The following is a 20839-nucleotide window of genomic DNA, read 5'->3' as shown; positions in this document are numbered from 1 at the left end:
TTTGGCAAACCTGAACAAACAACACCATACTCACCAGCTATAGGCTGCTGCCCCAGAGGTATACCAGAGGGACCTACATAGTTGTGTGAGAGATGTGATGCCAGTAACCACACCTGTGGCATTGGTACAGGGTGGGAGCAGCATTACAGTACATCAACAGTATAAACGGACAATACTACAGATTATGCACATCTGTTTATTACTACAACACAACAACAAAAAATATATATTTTATCTCACATATGCATAATTAAACTCTACAGATGCAGATGGATAAGCAACAGTGGTCTACTGATATGCCCTGAGGTCTTACATGCACACTCCTCGTCCATTGTGTGGGTAGCACACACCTCCACAATGCTATCTGCAGGGTCTTGTGTTTATGGGCAGGCAGGTGTCCCGAGGTTGGCAAGGACATCCTCAGCATGTGTCAAGGGGGGCTGGATGGCATGATCCCCCCTGTGGCAAGCTGGTCCCTCCTAACTGCAGCAGCACCCTGACCGGTATGGTAGAGTAGGTCAGTAGAACAATGTCAGTCCTGCTCATAACTGCGGTTATACAGGCCAACATCATTTACCCTGTGGACAAGCTCATTCCATGGGGCGGTCCTCTCCTGCAGATCATGGGCTATATGGCTAAACAGGGTGTGGTAGTGCTGCACCAGGTGGTGTATAGTAACCTCATTCTCCTGGGGGGAATAGACCGGCAAGTGCTCCCTTGACATGGGGCCTAAAAGACATAAAGAGGAAAAAAGGTCTGAGGACCTCATGCTGCAAGGATATAGTAGTTGCTAATTCACATCTCTGTCTCTCCCCCACCATATCTGCAACAATAATCTGAACACACAACTCAATGTGTATGTTTACAGCAAACCTACTCTTGGGACATATATCGTATTGTACAACAAATTGTGCAATGTGTTTCTAGTAATGTTCCATGTTGAAACACTATAATTGGTGCCCTGTTGGGAACAATGTCACCTGCATGCCATTGTAAGGGCCACTATGGTTCTATATATGCATGTGTTCTGTTTTCTGTGTGACTGCTCCAAATCTGGTGTTTTGTGTTAATGGGGATATCTATGCATATTGTTAGACATTATCCTGGAATGTGTGGACTAGTACTACCCACATATGTTCTATAACTGTGACACAATAGCATGCTTGGGAAGACAGTTCACAGCAGAACCACCTCACCCACCTCATCTGGCCATGTTACCAGGCCACAGAACATCTGGGACCCATCCCAGGGCCTTAACATCTGCTGGTCCTGCACTATCTTCAGCTGGAACCACCTCAGGGGATGGTGTTCATCCCCCAACTAGGAGCACACACAGACAGGTTCCTGTCATCTGAAGTCAGGTCCAGGGTCTGGTGCATAGGGTGCTCCACAGAGACTTGGTGGATTTGCTACACCACCTTGAGGCCCTCAGTACACAATTACAGGGTCCACATGGTCCTCCTGCTCAGCCCCCAGCCCAGGCACCTTCAGGGCTGTGAGGTTGCAGTTTTGACTGCCCATGGGTGGGGACCTAGGTCCAATTTTTTCCATTTGGGGGCTCATGGGCTTCCACATTCCAAACATCACTCCCCATCCAAGGTGTTTACCCATCACGTGTCATATACCACCCCTGTATGCTGTCTTTTCTGTCTTCCAACCCAAATTACCTCCCCAAATATACCTACTATCCTTCCCCAACATACCAATCTCACCTTCACAAACAAGGGCAATGTGTTCCCAACATGGATTTCACACCAGACATAACTGTCCATTTTGCACCTGCTTTCTACTATCTATCTATATATATATATATATATATATATATACACATATATGTGTGTGTGTGTGTGTGTGTATAGATATGTGTGATGTTTTCTTACACATATCATGCAGCACTGTCATTCAACAGTAGGGGAAATATATATAAATATATATATATATATATATATATATGTATGTATAGATATATATATATATATATATATATATATACATACATACATACATACATACACATATATATAATCAGGTCTGATGTGTAAAATGTGCTTATTTCATGAAAAAAATATTATTATTACATTTTTTTTTATTTTTTATTCCTTTCCTCTTGCCCTACTGCTTCCATGCATGTAGGGCAAGAGTGCATACATTTGGGGATATGCACTAGAAGGCTGCTGCCTTCTAGGTGTTTGTGGTATTTATTTTTTTTTCAGTATCTGCAGACACTGAAATGTTAGCTATTTACATTTCAGTGTCTGCGGACACTCGTTTACTATATAATATCAGAGCAAGGCTCTAATATTATATAGTTTGACACTCATCTGTGTCAGAAAGTGCCTGTACGGCACTTTCAGAGTGAAGGGGGCGTGTTTCAGGTGCTGGCGCACGTCACCTGCACTCGTTCCTGGTTCATGTCCATTTAGTTTAGATAGCAGCATGCCTTCATGCATATGCAAGGCATGCTGCTATCCTAAATGGACATGAACCACTCCGTGCAAGAATAGTCTTATTCTTCCATGGAGCTTTGTGAATGCAGGGGGAAAATGTGTAGCTAAACTTGCTTTTATCATGCATTTCACCTTGAAGTCCAGTGGTCTTTTTTATAGCTGATAATTTGTCTTTTTATATATTTCTGTACATAATATTGAGGGACCAAGCCTTCAAAGTGAAAACGGCCATCTCTTGTTTGGCCACTGGATTGGAGATATGAGAAATAGTGCAAACAGAATGCTATAGGATGTCTTGACAATGGTTGACCCCTGTTTCTTAAGTGCTAGTCTATCAAGAACAATTCCCAGATCTTAAACATGGGAAACAAATTCCAACTAATTCCCATCGTAAAACACTGATGGTGACAACACAGAAGATTAGGTAGATAGATGGCAACAGGAACAGACATTGTCTCAAGGCACATACTCCACAGGAAAATAGTTAAAATTGTATATCAGTAGTGTATATAGTGTATAAGTTACCATGACGTCCGTTAGCAGAAGCCTGTATACTGTGAATAATGGGGGGGGGGGTGCAAAACTGAACCCTATGATACACCACAGTCTAGTGGGTATGAACTATACAAAAACTGAACCCTAGGATATACCACAGTGCAATGGATACTAGATATGCAGATTTATCCCTGACATGACATGACATGACATGGTGGGTATATGCATACAATGTACATTAAAGTTATCACTTTATTGTACTGCCATCTGCATTTTCTGTTGTATTATTTGTTACCTATACAACAATATCAGTCTAATGCATTGTAATCACTGTGATTTTTATAAAAAGGTCATATATGAAAAATGACTTGGGAGTACAGTCTTGCTACCTTAAATAAATGAAATAAGTAGTCAGATTTTACTGTAAAACATACACAGCAAAAGAGTACAGGATGTTTTATTTTTGTACTATTTAAATAGCATAAACTAAGGTAAATGTGAGTAGAAGGAGTATTGCTCTGGTCACTAAAGGATAACAAACTTAATCTAGAAACTTGGAAGCACCAGAGGTTATGTTTATCTTTTGTTACATACTTCATCTTTTATTAATTCTCATGCCTTCATTTTCCTGTAATATTCTACTGCTTCCTCTTTTTCTGTCATTTCCATTTTTTCATCTCTGTCATGTTTAGTGTTTTTCATATCTTATAATGAATAGATTAATTTATGTCTTTTTGTACCATTATCTTCAATACCTAAAAAAAAATGAACAAGCACAGGAATCTGTCTAGTTCCAACCTCAGCACCACGCCCATGAGTGAAACTAGTGGTCTTAAAACTTCATAGATGAGCTCAGTCACAATAATTTCCAAAAATCATGAAACCCAGGTAGTGTTCCATAGCAACAAGTCTTAGTGCAGATGTAAATAGACTAAGAATAATACAGACATTATTAATTCTAACCCACTTTCTTTATATTCATTATACACAACTACCCTTTTTACAGGGTTTAATCTAGAACCACACATAATTACAAAGGCATTTTCTAACATTTTTTTTCTAAGGGGGACAGGAAAGAGAAAACGCTCCCATGTACCCTAATTTCATAAAATCACTGATAGAAGATGTATATATTTTTCCTAAACATCAAAGTGTATAGTTTCTATCCAAACATCATTTTTGTTATTTTACCTAAAATTTATTTCCATTGTATTAAAAGAGCATCTTTCCCTTTATGATATTCCTATCCATTTTTTTGTAAAATATATACCACCTATCTGGACTATGTCACTATGTCTTTTGTCTTTTTTTTTGCTCAAAACTATCCCTGCCATATCTAATAGTTGCATTTATTTCTTCATTAAAACTTTTACGCACACCTTATCCCTTACCCTGATCATTAAATCATCTGCGTTGCTCAAAACTGAAATTTGGCCTTCATTAGCTTCCTCTAGCTTCAATACTGAGCCTATGCTACTCTAGTGCTGGGGTTCACTTGCTCAAGGATCATGAAGGACAGGTTGTGGCATGTAAGTGAATGTTTGAAAAGGCATTACTTTTCCTGAAGATGTAAACAACTCCTTTGGATCCACATGAAAAGTGGCCAGGAGATCTGATGTAAGTGTGTCTAGATTTTAGGTAAATGTAAGATTTATTTATAATGATGAGTTGTGAGTGTTTGTGGAATAATGTTTCAGAGTTGTCAGAAAAGTTGTGTGAGGTTGGGAATCTGCACCATCCGTTAGGGAATTGAGATTCTGGATCTCTTCCTGCACATTCTTGATGCTCTTTCCCTTTACTATGCCTTTCTTTTGATGAAGCTGATGCTGACTCTCATAGTGTAATAGAGAGTTGGAGAAAGTGGGTTTCCTGTAAACCTTAGAGTGTAATGCCAAAGATTGAATAGTAACATAATGCAATTCTTCATGGCTAATGTTATGTGTAAGGTCAAAAACTCCGTAGTGCTATTGATGTGTTGCAGGAAACTTCGATAACTGGTCTAGATGTCATCAAGGTATCTGCAGACTCTTGTTCTGTTTAAATAGTTAATGTAGTTGTTGTTCAAGACCATGTTCATCATGTCAATGATTAAATTGATGAAATTATTGCCCAAGTTGGTTTCTTTGATGAAAAAATCAGTGAACCATTCTAGCCCTGTGGAGTGGGGAATGCTGGAAAAGAGGTCTTTGATGTCAATAGTGACCAAAAAAGAGGAGGGGGGGGGCAATTAGAAACAGGGAAAAGTTTCAAAAATTCCCATGAGTCTTTGCACACATGAGTAAGAGCATGAGTGTGTTGTTTGGTGACATAGTCAATAAACTTGGCAATAGGTTCAGTCGCACCCCCTGCACCCGAGACAATAGGTCTGAAAAACAACGGGCTGATGCCCTTGTGGGTCTTTGGAATTCCAAAGATGACCGGAATAATTGGTTTGTTAACAATCAAGAAGTTGTAGAGTTTTTCATTTATAAATCCCTGTATTAGGTTGTCATATAAAGAGGATTTAATTTTTGCAAGTGCAATATTGTATTCATTTCGAGAAATGAAACAGTACTGGGTGTCATCATGCAAAACATGACATGAGAACCACACCACCACCTTTGTCGGGTTTCATAATTCTGATATGTTCTTGAAACAATTTGTTGATGTATTCAAAATCTTCAGTGTTCAAGTTGGTTAAGTGCGGTCTGGGGGGATTGTCATACATGTTTCGCAAGTCCTGTTCAATTAGTTCCTCATACAACCTAAGAAGCGGGTGTGTAGGGGGGTTGAAGGTGCTTTCACACACAATCACCTGGGTGCCAAATTGTCCTCAAAAAAAAAGTTTGAGGTTGAGTCCTCTGGTGAATAACTTGAGGTCAACCAATAACTGGGCCAAGTTTGCTCTGTTAGTAGGGACAAAATGAAATCCTTTAGTGAAGAGATTGAAAGCTATGTCGTTAACTACAAGGTCTGTGTAGTTATAAATAGTGAAATCGTTCTTCCTAAACATAGTGCAGTTGGCGTGTTTGGTTACAGTGATATTGGTACTAGGCAGGACAGCATGGTCCATAGGTTCAATGCAGGGGCAGATTTCATTGGAGGGGTTTGCAATGTCTTGAATACAATTTTCTAATATTGTTTGTTCGTCCACCTCCACCCGGTCCTCTGTGGTTTGGGACCCATGCCCTCCGGGGTGTGGAAAAATCCTGCTCACGTTGTCTCTTAGTTTTCCACTCCTGCGTGGAGCGTGGTGGGTGTCTGGCTGAAAAACATCATCTCCACCATTGCCAGGGGTACTGGTTAATCTAACAGTTTTAGAAAATTTATTATGACAGGGATATGCTAAATCATTCCTATATTCATGTAAATCCCTCTCAAGCTTTCTAATTTTCCGATTCATAATCTTGTTACAAAATGAATTATTTATTTGCTCATGACATCTCAAATTGTTCCTTTAATGAGACCTAGCTGTAATCAAGCATGTGACCAATTAAGATTCTTATTTAAACAGTTGCTTCTTTGAAAGAAACTGTTTTTGACTTGATAAAGCTTGGCATTACCCAAGCGAAAGCGCTTGTCTGATACTGCTGTTTTTTACTTTGCTAACCTTTGGATTTTTATCATTTAGCAACGGAATAAAGGATTTGCCTTTTCAACGAATTATTGTCTTCATTTGACGGTCTTGGAGCTTTTTCCTGGTTTTGTGTGGTTTACTTTTGGTTTTCCTCTTGTTGTCACCAGAGTTGCTCTAGTTACGCCTGTTTTTTCTTTCCTCAGCCTTTTACTTCTTGCTCTTCCTCACCTATTTCTAGACCTGTATTCTCAACATGATCTATATTTTCAGTTCAATTATTTCCAACTTACTTTCCTCTCTCATTATTTTGCCCCTCTTAAGCACAATTCATCAATCATTGCCCCTCTTTATCAAACCTAGTAAACATTCATTAATAGCTTGTGAAACGTGCCCATGACATTGATTTCATCTTCTTAACATTAATTAATCAAATGCTTTTCATCAGCACAAATAAAAAATATATATATATTGACTGACCATAGTAACAAGAATTTACCCTTACCCCATCTATGTTCATAATACAGGGTAAAATTTTCCATCGATTTTCTTCAATGTCATCCAGCAAGCACCAGTGTATAATTCTTTTCACAGTGTACATATCACTGCATAAATCAGAACATATTTAACAATAGTCTGTCAGAAATACTGTCTATGCTACATTACAGCAATATTGTTTTTCTTTCCCTGTTTGTGTCAGGTGAGAACACATACAAATTCCAAGGATCTTTTTTCCTTTCAATTTAAACATAAATCTGTTTAGCAGTTCAATTGTTTCAAAAGATACCTGGCAAAAGCTCTCCTTCCGCTGATGTATTAGGGAATGCATAGAATCTACTGTCCCTTCCAGTGGTTCTACCAATGTGTCCCAAATATCATTCAAGTTAATTATGCTGTTCTTTTTTAAGATAATCTCACTGTTAGGTGCTTTACTTCAGCAATCCTTTTTAAATGATATCTTCTGTTTTTCAGTATTCTTGTTTCTTCACTTCCTGAATAAATGAAGTAAACTAAACATGCCTCCTCCAGGCTTTAGTTATCCTCTGTTTCTTCCTACTGGCCATTGTTGTTATTGCATCATTTTGTAGTCTTTTTACATTTTTCCACAGTTGCTGCCCACAAAAGCACATTTGTCTTACTTGGTTCATCATAATGATCACTACTGCAGTAGCTTTACCTATATGGGTTATATCCTGTCAAGGATATAATGACCCACCAACTACCAAAGCTTCAGGACACCATCCACATGTCCAAACTGTCAAGCAGCTCAAGCTGAGCTGACTAAAAGATAGGTTTGGGCAAGATGCCCCTCACAGCTGTATTGCCACCAAAGAGTATACTCCTATGTGGCTTGCGAGGATCTATGGTCAGCTTGTGCTTTCCTTTGTTGGGCAGATAAGTTCCCTTTGGGGAAAATTCTACCATTCTCTTATATTTATTAATGTTTTATTACTTTCCTGTTCAAGAAAGTTATTTTATAGCTACAAATGTTGTGTTTTAATGGACTGTAATGTACTTTTAAATGGAACTTTTTTTTGTCAGTTTAAAAATAGTATTAATGAATTGAAAACATATTTTCAGTAAAAAAAAAAAAAAAGAAGCAACTTCTGTGGACTGGTAGTTTTACCAGCATTTGCTGCTTGGCTTCCTTGGGAAAAAGGCAGCATTTTGGGCTTGACCATGGAACAGACTACTGGTCCTTCTTCCAGCCACTAAAAGAATAAGTTAGGGAAACAACCTTTTCTACCACAGCAGCCTAGCAGTTTGCCTTAGCCACTGGTGTGTGACTCTGCCATAGCTATTTGTTGTACCTCAGAGCACTCATCTTTTACCCTGGATCTCTCCGGTGTAGCACTTATAGCCACTATGGACGAAGGGTTAGCCATGTCCTCTACAGCTATTGAGTCCTCTCAGTGGGCAAGATTGAGCCACTCTTGCAGGTCCTGGGATAGGGAATAGGAAAAGTTTCCCTGCTGTACCAAAATGTTGTGCCCATTCCTGAGGAACCAGTTGCTGCCATTAGTAACATAGTTGGCCCCATTTTTCCTGTCAAAAAGAAACAGAAAACCAAGCATGCATCTGTTCCTCCACAAATTTCTTTAGACGGGAGTAATTTACTTGGTCTGGCTCAGGGTTTAATTCAGGCTATTGGTCCTTCTTGCAAAGTAGTTTCTGGAAAAAGAAAGAGGGATTCTTCTTTTTTAAGAGATTCAGGATTCTGAATCTGAACAGGAAGATACAGGTATGGATTCAGGGTTTTTTCCTCAGATTTTTGATTCAGAGTCAGAGGAGAGCTCAGTTTCTGATTCTTCCTATGTAGGTTTCTTTTTCTCTGGGACTGCTGCTAGAATGTGAATGTATTTCCTCAGAAAATACTATTAGTTGTTACAGAAGGATTTTCCAGAACCTACACCTATTCTTCCTGTTCTGTTTTAGAGTATGTGTGTGCTGCTGCCTGCAATTTCCTTGTTAGTCAGCCAACTGCCCCTTAAAAGGCAAATAGAATGTATAAGATTTCTCAGTCTTTTAAAGTTTTATACACTGTTCCCAAACCTGACCCAGCAGCTATAGCCTTAGTTGATTCCATTGCTGATAAGCACTTAGTTAATTCCAATCCCACTATTTCTGATAAGGATAGGAAGTTATTGATTTGGTATGAGAAAAAATGTATATTTCTCCAAATTTGGTTTTCAGAATTTTAAATTGGCAGGTCAGTATGTTAAAGTTTACTCTGAAAATTGTGAAAGTATAAGGCATGTCCTATCTGCATTTTTTTTTTTTTGAGAAAGAAATCTCCTTTAAATAACTTAGTTTATTTTTTTTTGCACAGGTCACTACTCATTGCAGTGTGTATATGACACTGTTAATACTTCTCCCAGGGCTATAGCCACTGGTACTGTTTTAAGGATGCTTGCATGGCTTCTTTCAAGAATCTTCCAGAGGATGTTAAAAATTAGGTTTTAAATTCTCCCTTGGATATAGATTTTAAGTTTGGCCCCTCTGCTGAAAAGGTGATTCAAGCGTATGATGAAAGGGGCAAGCTGATACAGGGAATCTCTAATATTTGTCAGCTTTTCTTTTCCAAATCATCTGCTGTATTTTCTTTCTCCTCTTCCATTTTTGACAGAAAACAGAATAAACAGTCTCAACAGAATTCAGGTAAACAGATGTCTAAGAAAGAATGGCAAGGGAGTTGAAAAAATAAGTCTCTAATCTCCCAGCACCAAGGACAGTCCAATATGTCTGAATGACTATTCAAGAAACCATGTTTTTCTTCCAGAAAGTCTTAACTTTCATTCTTCTCTTTCGCAACAGATTGCTTCAGGCAAATGGGTTCGGAATTTCATTCATCAAAGTCACAGATGGTAGTGGAAGAAAATTCCTACTTTCCAGGGGGTCATTCCTCACCCTCCCGATCAGACTCTTTTGTTTCCACCTGTTTTTCTTCACATGCTGTCCAAAGGACTGATAGAACCAGTTCCTCCTTCCCAAGTAGGAAGGGGTTCATATTCAAGGATGTTCCTAGTACCAAAGAAAGAAAATGCCTGGAGACCAGTTCTGGATCTTTCTTTCCTAAAGCTGTGTGTGATATGCCCTAATTCAAAATTATGTCACTTCACAGCCTGCTACCTCTTCTTCCTCTATCAAGTTTCCTGGTAACACTAGACTTATAAGATCCTTATCATCACTTCCATATTCCTCCAGGCTGCAGACGTTTCTTAAGGTTTTGTATATCTGGATCACATTATCACTTTTCTTCCTTAACCGTTGGACTAAGTACTGCATCAAGAGTGCTCAGAAGCTGTCTAGTGCCAGTTATAGCTCAGTTCAAGTTACAGGGTATCCACCCCTTGATCTTTTCAAATCCCAGTGCTGGGGTTTGTCAGAAGACAAATCCTTTGGTAAAGGCAACAGATATCCTTAAATCCAGGCTTCTCCTTCTACCTCCTTGCTGCAAAGAATTGAGTCATGACAGACACTTTGTACATTCACTGGGGAGCAGTTTGAGGAAGGATAAAAGTTCTGAGGTGTGAGATACCGAGGACAGATGCAAGCATGTAGATCTCTATGAGATGCCTGCCCTGATCAAGGTACAAAACTCTCTGAACTATCTTTGGCCCCCACAACCTCTTAAAACTGGCTTCACATAATACCACGGTCATGTGGTGTATCAAGAAGCAAGGGGGATCCAGTTTGTACCCCCTTGGCAGACTAGCCACGTTGGCTTGGAATATATAGTTTCACAGCACAATCTTCCTCCACAGGCATTCTACATTTTGTCAGAGCAAAACTGTGTGGCAGACAAATTGAGCAGGACCAGGGCAGACCCTCACAATTGGAAAATAGATCAGGAGGTCTTCCAACATTTGGTCCATCTGTGGAGAGTTCCCCAAGTAGACATTTTAGGCTCTTCTTTGAAGAATTAACTGTAAATAAGACCCTGAAGACAGATGCCTTTTCTTTATTTGGACAGGAATATCCCTGCATGTTTTTCCACCCTTTCCAATAATATCTACTGTACTACTGAAGATTCAGAAGGAATCCCCCAAGATTATTCTGGTGACTCCCTTCTGGCCTAGGGAACTTTGGCTCTCCTTTATTTCAGAAATGGCCAAGGGTATTTACCATAAGTGTCCTCACAGACTAGATCTACTAACACAAGAACAGGGGTGTTTGATACACTGTGACTTCAGTCATTTTAATTTGACTGCCTGGATGATAAGGTCTTAATTCCTTTCAGACATCTGTTTGCTGGGGATGTGCAGCAGGTAATAATGGAGGCTATGAAGCCTGGTACTAGAAAATCATATATTAGGAAATGGAAAAGGTTTTCTAGTTTGTACCAACAACATACCCAGCAACTATTCAGGGCTAGTTGTTCTTTTGTTTTACAATATTTATGTGAGTTACTGTTCTATGGCCTTTCTTATTCCTCTATTAAGGTTCATTTATTGGACATTTCAGCATGTTTACCCATGTCAAAATGTCATTGAACAAGGTTTTGCATAAAACATCACCTAGTAAACCGGTGACCCCTCCTTAGGATCTTAATTTTGTGTTATAGAAGCTAACACATGCTCCATTTTTACCAGCTAATTTGTCTGATTTCAGGTTCTTATCATGGGAACAGTTTTACTGATTGTCTGGCCTCTGTAAGAGATGGTGAGTCACTCCTACCTCATTTTCCATAGGGACAGGATTTCTTTGAGAACTAATCCCTCTTTTATGGCTAAACTGGTATCCAGATTTACTTTAAGCCAAATTATCTATCTCCCTGTTTCCTTTACTAAACCTAAAACTGAGGCAGAAAGGATACTCAGTACCTTGGATGTCCACAGACAACTCTGGTAATATCTTGAAGTTGACAGAACTATATTTGTCATATTTTCAGATCAATTGTTTATTTCTTGTGAAGGTAACAAGAAAGGACAGCCTGTGTCAAAGAAGACTATTAGACAAGTCAAAAAAACAGAGCCAGCACAATTCAGTGTGGAAAAATATGTATTATAACTGATACATGGTGTATCAAAAAATACACCAAACCAAAAAATTCACCAAATACATCACACCGGTTTCGGCAATGCTGCCTTCCTCAGTGAACAAAAACAAATGACAAAAATTCCCTCCAACAGAGCCGTATATACATATCAGAGTCAATTATCAATTAAACAATTGTTGAATTGAACAGGGTTTTAGAATAATCATTCAGGCCAGGTGAAAATAACCCACCGAGCGTAACTAACCATTTCTTTTCTTTTACATTTAGTATCTCATGCAATCCTGCCTTATCCTGTGTTTTGTGTAAGATGCAGTGAATAACTGTAAATCTAAATGACTCAGTTTTATGTTTGCATATATTTTTATACAATGCACTAGCTTGTTTGCAGTTCCTGATATCACTCATATGTTCACTTATCCACAATCTACGTGGTCTAGAAGTTTGTCCAACATAAAATGCTGGACATGTACAACTTACCAGATATATCACCCAAATAGTGCTGCAAGTAACAAAAAAGTTATATCAAACACATTAGGTGTATTCTGGCTAGTAAAACTGCCAGTTTTATAAACCTTAGAACAATTGCAACAATGACCACATGGATTACAACCCATCAATTTGTCTCCCATCATAGTTCTCTGGATAGAAGACCTATCCTGATTCTGATACCTTTTATGGTGGTTGAACAAAGAACTCAATGACCAGCCTTTACAAAAGGAATAATTGCACCTATCACCCACAACTTCCATGAGTGAATCTTCCCCTTGAAGTATATCCCAATGTCTTGAAATAATATTCATAAAGGAATGTGTGTTTTTACCATATGTAGTAACTAACCTAACCTGATTACTCCTAGCGGGTTGATCACCCTTATATACAAGCAAATCTGATCTATCCTGCTGGGACGCAAAATGGCCCGCTCTACAGATGTCACCAACCCTGTAACCCCGATTCCTAAAATGATTGGAAAGATCATACTTATATTGGTTATACACAGAGGAGTCTGAACAAATCCTTCTGATCCTAAGAAATTGGGACTTGGGGATATTCCTGATGACATGCTGGGGGTGGAAGCTGGATGCATGTAGTAGAGTATTATATTGCGGAAATTTGGAAAAACTTCCGTCTCCAAGGTATCATCGGGGGTACGTTTAACCAAGACATCCAAAAAGGTAATCTCCTTTTGGTGCCATGTTACTTTAAATTGAACCCTCCATATATTATGGTTCAAGTATTCAACAAACTCCACCAAATAAGAAGCATCCGCTCTCCACACCATCCAACAGTCATCAAGATATCGTCTCCAGATATCAATTTCTACCAAATAAATATTATGACTAACATCAAAGATCAGTTGCTCCTCTATGTAAGCCATAAACAGGTCGGCATATATGGGGCAAAAGACGCCCCCATAGCCGTACCCTATTTCTGCCATACACATTGTTTTTGAAAATAAAACACATTCTTAGTAAGAACCTGTTTGGCCAAACAGACCAATAGAGTATTAAAGCCTGATCTATATAATTCAGCCCTATTTAACCAATACTGAAGGAAAGCCAACCCCGCCCAATGGGGGATATTAGTCTACAGGGAGGTGACATTGAGAGTACACAATAACCAGTGAGGTTCAAGTTGCATATCTGCTACAATACCCAAAGATTGGGTAGTATCTTGTCTCCGGGCCCGAATGCACGGTAACAATGGTTTCAAATAATGCGTAAGAAATTCAGAAATGGGTTCAGTAAGTGAGCCCCACCCCAAAACAATAGGTCTCCCTGGGGGGGTTATCAAGATTCTTATGAATTTTAGGAAGCAGATATAAGCATTGTTGTTTAGGGTAATCAACTTTCAAATGATGGGCAGTGTCCTTGGAAATAATACCTTCTTCAACTGCCAAATCCAAAAAGGCATCAATCTCAACCTTAAATCTGGCTGTGGGATCTATAGGCATTATCTGATAATATTTTTGATCCAAAATTTGTCTCTGTGTCTCATCATTATATTGTGTCCAATCTTGGACAACTATTGCTCCCCCCCTTGTCTGCCGCTGAAATAACAATATCCTTGTTTGATCTAAACTCATCTATGCAAATTCTTTCAGCCCGAGTAACATTGTCCCTGCTTAAATGATCCTTACCCAAATTTTGATGTAAATCTTTGAACACATTACCCTGAAAAAGTGAAACAACAGGAGACATAGGTGGCTTGAACGTAGAGTTCCGAAATCTAAAAGATCTATTATCAATTTGATTGGACTCACCGTGAAAAAATAAGCGTAAATTTAGATTACGACAGAAATCTACCACATCCTGTGCAAATTGATGTTCAGGCACAAAAAAACTGGGAACAAAGCTAAGGCCTTTATTGAGTACTTTTATTTGCATATCTGACAGACTCAAAGAGGAGATATTAAAAATATTGCAAAAAGTTACACCTGAGCCATCACCCTCACCATTTCTTCTAAATCAGGCGGAACCTTTATGCTTCCTCCCCCCTCTTCTGGACCTAGGCCTAAAGGGTAGGCCAAATTATCTTCCAAATTGTTTCTCTTGGACCTTGGTGACCTGTCCATGTGGGCCTCCTCTCACTCAGTATTGGATGAGGTATCCTCACCTGATGTAATATTCTCCCTATTCCTTTTCTTTAAAATAGATTTAGATCTTTTGGGCCTAAAATTCCCTGATCTAAAATTGGGGGTAGCAAATTTAACATTCTTGCATATTTCAAAGGGTCTCCCCCTATGAAAATCATCAACATCTCTCTGAAATTTCTTCTTTTTTTTCTCTTTCAAGACATTTTCCAACTCTAACAAATCCTTGCTTAGTTGGTTCAGACTGACATTGTAACATGGAAGAGTCTGGAATTCTTGTACCCCTTTACTCAACTCATCCAAACAAGAAACCTGTTGTATAGTTCTCTTACAATAAGAAACTAAAGCATTAACAAACCCCATTGAAGCTTGCTGTTGTATTACAAGCCAATCATCTAATAATAACTGGTCAATCTGGGGAACAAGTGGCTGAATCTTGACCCTCAGTCCCTGTGGGGATATCTGTTTCTATTGATATGCCTTAAAAAAAACTCAAGTTCCACACATTGCTTCTCAAACTCCTCATTTCCTTATTAAGTTTAGAAAATGCCAACTTATGCCGATTGGCCAAATCATCAGCACACCCACCAAGATGACCAACCATAGTATGTGAGCCCAGACTGAAAACACCCAAATCATCAGTATCAGAGGACAATCCCTTTATAATGGATGCTAGGTCCATGGTACATCAATCTGACCCGAGCAAAAAATGGGGAACAAAACCAATATCAAATTAATAAATGGGAAAAAAAAACAAAAATATTTAGATACCAGAAAACGTACCCCACCAGCACATATATTGACAAAGAAGTACCAATGCAAAGCAGATTATACCAAAAATAGGAGCCGGATATTCACCTCAACTCCACTGGTGGTACTACATGAATATAGACATAGTCAGTAATCCTTAAGCATCAAGCTAAGTGCCCACCAAAAATACAAACATATAACTGCTACCATATACTCCAAAATCAATGGTTAGTAAAGCAGCAAAAAAGGGTGGGCACAATAATTAGCCCTGGTGCACACAATGTCTTCTCAATTGCCCAAAGGGCTTATTATCATATACCACCAAAACCAAACTATTATATCGGTATCAATCACAAAAATTGCATCAGTCCCAAAATCAACAATGATATCTGGTAGACCACACCTATCAAAAAACAGAATTGGAAATAACCCCCCCTGTTCCGCTCAGGCCTGATTTGAGACCAAAAACCCCAACACAAAAATAAGAGATTGATCCAAAAAAATATATATAATATTCACCCTAAATCAACCCCAAAAATATACATCCAACCATAGTCCTATCTTAAACATCAAGTAGCCAAATCGTATCTTGATACACTTCCAGTACCCCACTTAGGGTCATGTCGGCACATAAAGATTGATATTAGTGCATGTAGAATCACATTGCTAAGCATAGCCCCCATGCAAAAAGCATACCCAACACCAACATGATCTTTCAATCTGTAATCGTATAACAAAATACAATTCTTACACCCACGTAGTTATAATCATAAATTGACAGTTAATGAAAATGTATTGGATTCATAAATAAAACTCAAATCAATTAAATGTCCATTATTAAAAGAATATCCTCCCAATAATTAGAATATTCAGATGTTTCCGACCCGTACACTAAATGGCTTAGTATACTATCGAAAAGCATATGCTTGCTTGATTAGTACAACCCAAGAGGCATGCTTCGCCCATTCCGAACATAATGGCCAATTAAGAAGGAGAGCTTGAAGAGGTGCTATAAACCAAAAAGGTACTGCTGTCCCAATGTCAAAATATCCCTTCCGATGCAAGCGCCCTTCTAATTTAAGGAAATACACAGTAAACCAATGATATAGTTACCAACATATGTCACTGATACATTTTCCAAAAAACTTTTTGTCCACAAATCAAACATAAAACTGGGTAATTTAGATTTACAGTTATTGATTGCATCTTACACAAAACACAGGATAAGGCAGGATTGCATGAGATACTAAATGTAAAAGAAAAGAAATGGATAGTTAAGCTCGGTGGGTTATTTCCACCTGGCCTGAATGATTATTTTTAAAACCCTGTTCAATTCAACAATTGTTTAATTGATAATTGACTCTTGTTTGCCCTTCGGCTTTTCCCGGTTAGGAGTCGCCACAGCGGAACTCCGGTCCGCTAATGATTGGCAGTTGTTTTTTATGGTGTCGAGTTGCCAGCCCGATGCCCAACCTTCAACAAAGGCATGCCCATTCAACGCATGTCTTTCGAACGCCCACTCAACTGCGGGGAGGACATGTAGACTCCACACAGAAGGCACTCCCAACCCAAGCCGAGAATCAAACGGGAGAACCTCTTGCTGTGAGGCAACAACGCTACCGCTGCACCACCGCAGAAGTTGATAATTGACTCTTATATGTATATAAGGCTCTGTTGGAGGGAATTTTTGTCATTTGTTTTTGTTCACTGAGGATAGGCAGCATTGCTGAAACCGGTCTGATGTATTTGGTGAATTTTTTGGTTTGGTGTATTATTTAATATACCATGTATCAGTTATAATACATATTTTTCCACATCAAATTGTGCTGGCTCTATTTTTGTTTACCTGTGTTACTTAGGATTTTGGGCCGTTGCACTGGCCATACTTGTGGGTCCTTTACAGCAAAGAAGACTATTCCCAAATGGTTGTCTCTAAGGCTGATGCCTTTTGTTATATTCACATTAACAATCTATTCTAGGCAGAGTCAAGCCCCACTCTACCAGGGCCTTGGCTTTGTCTATGGCTTTTTGGAAAAGGATGACTACTACTTGGCCCTCTACACATATTTTCACAAAGCACTATAAGCTTGAATCCTTCTGTAGGTCCAGGTCAGGCATTGTTAGAACCATATTCTGTGGGCTTCTGAACTCTTCACCTTCCACCTCCCAAATGTAGTAAGCTAGGGTGCTCTACCCATGCAGCTAAGGCTACTGCATCAATGATCATTCAAGCATCTATTGTTATGTTCAAATTGCACAACTATACTTTCCTTTTCAGTCATCATTTCATTAGGGTTTGTGCATCAAATCCACCTCCTTACAACTTCAGAACTTAAGTTTGCATATTCTCATCTACATTATCCACAGAGCACATATACTTCTTTGCAGTCTCATCTCCCATCTCAGCTTTCTACAGCACACTATCCTACAACATTATTTGTTCCTTCTCCTCCATTCTCTCACAGGATGGAGCTCTGTAGTCCCTTCCACTGAAAGAGTAAAAGAGGTTCCCCAGTGCCTTGGCCAAATTTCCCTTAGTCACTATAAATACCTCTTCAAGTTTCTCCAAAAAGAAGCTACTAGCCTAATGAGACTAACTTGGTTAACAAACAATAAATAAGTAAATAAATACAAAATGAAATTTGATTAGTTTGAAGTTTTGCATAATGGATGATTCTACCAAAGTAGTTTTCATTAAATTAAATTTTCATGATTTTTTTTTCAGTGAGTTGTGATTCAATGAAATGTCATTTGATGAAATGACATATAGTCATAATGCCTACGTGTGGAGTTTGTAGCACAGATAAGCAATAACACATAAAAGTTATACCATCATCTTTGGCATGAAAAAGAAGCATGTCAAGCTGCAAAGTAAAGTTATAGCATTGCTAGGTTACTGATTTAACAGTCTATTTTTTCTAACTCCACCAACATATACTGAGCTTGCAGTCTTGCCATCTTGCAGTTATTCTGCATCTTCTGCATTTCATAAACTATAATAATTGAGGGAGTTTTTCTATGCTTCCTTATTTTGTGACTGACTGTCCAATTAGCATCACAATGGCTCCACTCAGTAGTCCCGCTGCATGCTGTTCAACCTCTGACCTTTACCTTTCCCTCTCCTTTTCTTTATCAGGGCTGTAACATTCCTAACTGCAAATCCAGCAGCAAGCATTACAGCAAATGCTGAAACTTGATGTAATACCTTCAATGGATTTTTGTTGGAGCAATCTACCCCCCGACCCCTAATGTATGGGGGTGACAACGCTTGGCTCACCTCTGTTGCTTACATATGAACTAATTCCAGGAGACCTGAACCTTAGAGTAGGGAGAAGACTCCAAGATGTTACAGCCTTAGACTTTGTCACTATCCCTCATATTTACACATAAGTCGTACTATTCTGAGGGGTGCAGTTTCATTTCTCAGAATTACAACAGGAACCCCTCAAGTCTTCTTCCTCTTCTAATTACCAAATCTTTCAAACAGCCCACCAACTGATCAGGTCATCAAAGGCCTTTACAGTCATGGTGGCTGCCACTCTCGCAGTGTTAAACTTTATCTATTTCCCATCATTTTAGAAGTCATTCTATAAGCTCTACTCACTATTATTCATTTATGTCTCCCTGTTTTCTTATCTTTCTCCATCCTTTCAATCTCCCAGTATACTTCTGCCTTCTCCATCTTCTCCTTCTGATCCTTTTTTTCTCATGATGAGAAACATTTTCTTATCTTATTCCTCCTCTTACACAAAGGTTTTCCTTCAACCTGCCTGCCCAGTTGTCTCAACTGATCATGTCTTCAGTGCTTATATGGCCTTGATACAATGACTCTGTGTTTTTGGTACCAAGACACCTTTTGATATGTATGTACATGCATGATAACTCCCACGTGTCATCCTACCCCTCAACACATTCTCCTCATCCTCTCACTTCTTCCTCACCTGTATCTGAAAATATCTCCCTACACATTCCCCCATCATGCCCAACTGCGGGACAGCTTTAATACAAATTCCTATACCATATGTTATGACTTCACTGAACAAACTCTTGATTCACATGGATGCAGGTGTTGCCATACTGTTCTATATTTATATTACTCAGTCAAAAATGTGTGAAATGCGTGAGTAATGTGAACACCCACTTGCATATTCACCATTCCTGTTACCTTATGGGACTACAAAGGTTTGTATCTTGAATTTGTTATCAGTAGAATTCCAAGTACTGTTGTATTGCTTCCTTACTCTGCATTATTGATACTCTATTTAATATTGATTTTTTGTCTGCAAAAAGAACTATATTTCCAGTCAACAACTGACTAAGAAATTCTCCTCTGCTGTTATATGACATGCTTGAAGTACTACATACAATGTTAAGGCAAGACTATACAAGCTTTTACTTTTGAAAATACCATATTGCATACTATAGTTTTTGTAAGTTTCCAAAAGACATGTTACCCAGGAAACAATGAGCTGCTGCTGTGAAAAGGGATGGGTGGCAACCATCTGAACAATGTTTTTTTTTAATGTATTCCTGGATCAGTTTATATTGCATCCACATTTACTGGAAAGCACTGGCCTTAAGCCAGGACAAAGACAGTTAAAGGCATTGGTAATGGTATTTTCCTTTATTATGGCAGCAGAAGCGACAGCACAGCAACAACCAAATGCCAATGACTGGAGAAAGCATTTTGCTGTTGTTACATGTATTACACAGTAATCACTAGTCAGTTTTGTGACATGACTTACTGGCTAGTAAATGCCCTAAGTTCTGACAGAGCTATGCTCTGTGTAAGTGGTTAATGAAACAGTAGTGCTGAGAAGTATCTAGAAAGATGTGAGCTGCAGCACAGAAGCCATCAAAGTATGCAAACTAAGATAGTAACCCAAAATGCTTAATTTTATTTCTTGTTTTCATACTGCTGTTCTGTTATCTTGTATAGCCTCCTGTTCTCTAGAGAAAAAAGTATGTTGACATTTCCCTTCAGTTTTCTGTTCAGGAAATATTATAAAAGGTTGTGCAGACTCTTGAGTATGTGTTTTATTTTCTGCACACGCATGAAATCATAGGCTTGTTCAGACTACAGATGTGCCATCAGAGTGTGCTAATGAAACTAATTGGTGTGGCCAAAGAACAGACTTACATTGACTCTTTATTTGTTGCACCCGATATTGACACATCTGTAGGTGTTGCTCCTTCTCAGAGGACTTTGGTGATGGACATAATGAGCCTGACTAGGAATGGGACTCAGTTAATGACTCAGATACACTGATAAAGATCTGGAAGCACAGCAGCTGTATCACTGTCGCTGGCAAACATCTAGGTATTGTGCATGGTTATTCAGTCATTTTAATAGCTGAAGAAACCTTTGTATTGTGACTCTGCTGTTTTATCCTGTGAGCTATGCAACATGGAATGCTGTGCCTCAGTTTATACAGCCATAAAGCCAAATGTCTCAAAACTCTGCAGTCAGAGGCAGATCTTTTGCTATACATATCCATCAACAA

Source organism: Protopterus annectens, chromosome 2.part1 (genome assembly GCF_019279795.1).
Source record: "Protopterus annectens isolate FY-2018-M chromosome 2.part1, PAN1.0, whole genome shotgun sequence".
Taxonomy (NCBI): domain Eukaryota; kingdom Metazoa; phylum Chordata; order Ceratodontiformes; family Protopteridae; genus Protopterus; species Protopterus annectens.
Note: the sequence above shows the minus strand (reverse complement) of the source record.